Raw genomic sequence first — 1,942 nt, 5'->3', positions numbered from 1 at the left:
CAAGGTTTCTTCATGCTCTTCGTGCTCCTCGGCATTTGGCGCACTGAGAGGGACCAGCGCCTGGCTAGTTGATGGACCAGCCTCCGAAGGCAAGAGGGAGGCCGCGCTGCGACTAGTAGATGGCCCCACCTCGAACGGCGAGATGACGGCTAGCACTTGGAGCGCCCCAATAGCTTCAACTTCAATTTCTGGCCCGGGGGCTACAAGCGCAGCCTCAACTCCAAAAGTAGCTGCTACCTCTGCCTCGGCTTCTGGCTCCACGACGGGGGGCTACCAATGTGGCCACCACAACAGACGTACTCGCCGCGATAGGCATAGCCAACAATAGCTCGAGGGCTGGCACTACAGTAATATTAAGAGATGCAATCACATTGCGCATGATTGCAGCAACAAGGGATACCGCACTTGGGGCGACTTCAGGCGTGGGTTGCTCCTCTAGCAGTGAAATTGCAGGCTCCAGGATGAGTTCTGGGGCTGAGCGGCTGCCGCCATCAACTCTAGACTTCGGGCTTGGACCCCCAATGTCCATGCTGGCGGATTTCTTGAAACAAGACAAGTGTCAAAACACACTACACAGTAACATCAAGTTACAATCAGTACTCGAGTACTAACTTAGTGGACCTCTTTATCTTTATAACGGGCTCCCTCGCCAAGTGTGCATACTTGGCAATGGGCAACGGCTTCTTTGGCGTGGCTTGCTAGATCGCAGTTTGATCCTCGCCAGCCTTGGCCGCCATCTCCACTACTCGAGTAGTCTATGCACCGGTAGGATTGGCCCTAGAGACAGGAGGCTCCTCGTCACCTTCCAAGTTGATGACCTTCTTAGTCACTGGCACCTCCTGTCGCACGACTTCCGTAGTCATTTTCTCTACCTTTGTCTCCTCCTCGACTACCTGCAATTTGCCAATGTCAGAATCAAGTTAGGCATGGCAGAAAGGAAAGCAAGTTACGAGTACTCGATCCTCAGGATCTTGTCCTTCTTCGAATGTAATTACCGGAGGTGGGACTTCATCGGCGGTCGACAACTTCTGCACCACCCGTTTGACAGCGACAATGTGCTTTCTCTTCTAGGGTGGCACCAATCCGGTCTCCAAGACATCTTTGGATTCACACTTTGATGTCCCGAAGGAAGACCCCGCCTTGTCCGACAGATGGGTTTGACAACAAACTTTTCTGCAGCTTCTGACTCAGAGCTGCTAAGGAGGATCAATCCTCCAACTCCTCTTCCTGCTCCTCCTCAATCGCCTTCTATACATATGCAATGGTTTGTAATGGCTGAGCGGTGTCAAAGCCATCTGATCTGAGTGGAGGAGGAGTGGAACAAAATAAGTGAATTTCTTCCGGCAAGAGCGGACAAGTCAGAACAACGACTAGTATCAAAATTGGTACTAGGGGACTAGGGCCAAGGGTACTTCCACTGCTCGGCGGGTTGATGGCGTAGTGTTCTCGCATGATAGTGGGGATCCCGCTCGCGTGCTTGAAGGATTGCCTCAGCCGCACCATTACATCATCCATGGCAAAGTTGTCTGAAGACATTCGGGATAGATCCTAGGGGCCCGAGTTGTCATACCTCCATGTGCAGTGTAGCTGTAGTGGTTGGACTCACCTCCGCATAAAACTAAAGGCCACACCTACTCCTATTAGTCCCTAAGACTTGAGTACAGCTATCTTCCCAAGAGCTTAGGAATGTGAAGGCTATCTCCATGGTTCGGCTCATCCAACCATCGGTTATTCCATACTAGGCGGTGGCCGGTCAGCTTGGGAAGTCATGGCTCATGATATCCAATGTAAAACCACTTGTCCTTCCAGCCCGAGTGGGAATCAATCAACTCGTATTCCAAGTACGTGCATTTGATTTTCTCCAGTAGTTGGATGTCGGCCCTCCGACTACTTCAGTGTATTCCAATTTGGGGTAGGGCTTCACTCTGAATAGCTTTCGGAA

This window comes from Setaria viridis, chromosome 3 (genome assembly GCF_005286985.2).
Source record: "Setaria viridis chromosome 3, Setaria_viridis_v4.0, whole genome shotgun sequence".
NCBI lineage: Eukaryota > Viridiplantae > Streptophyta > Magnoliopsida > Poales > Poaceae > Setaria > Setaria viridis.
Note: the sequence above shows the minus strand (reverse complement) of the source record.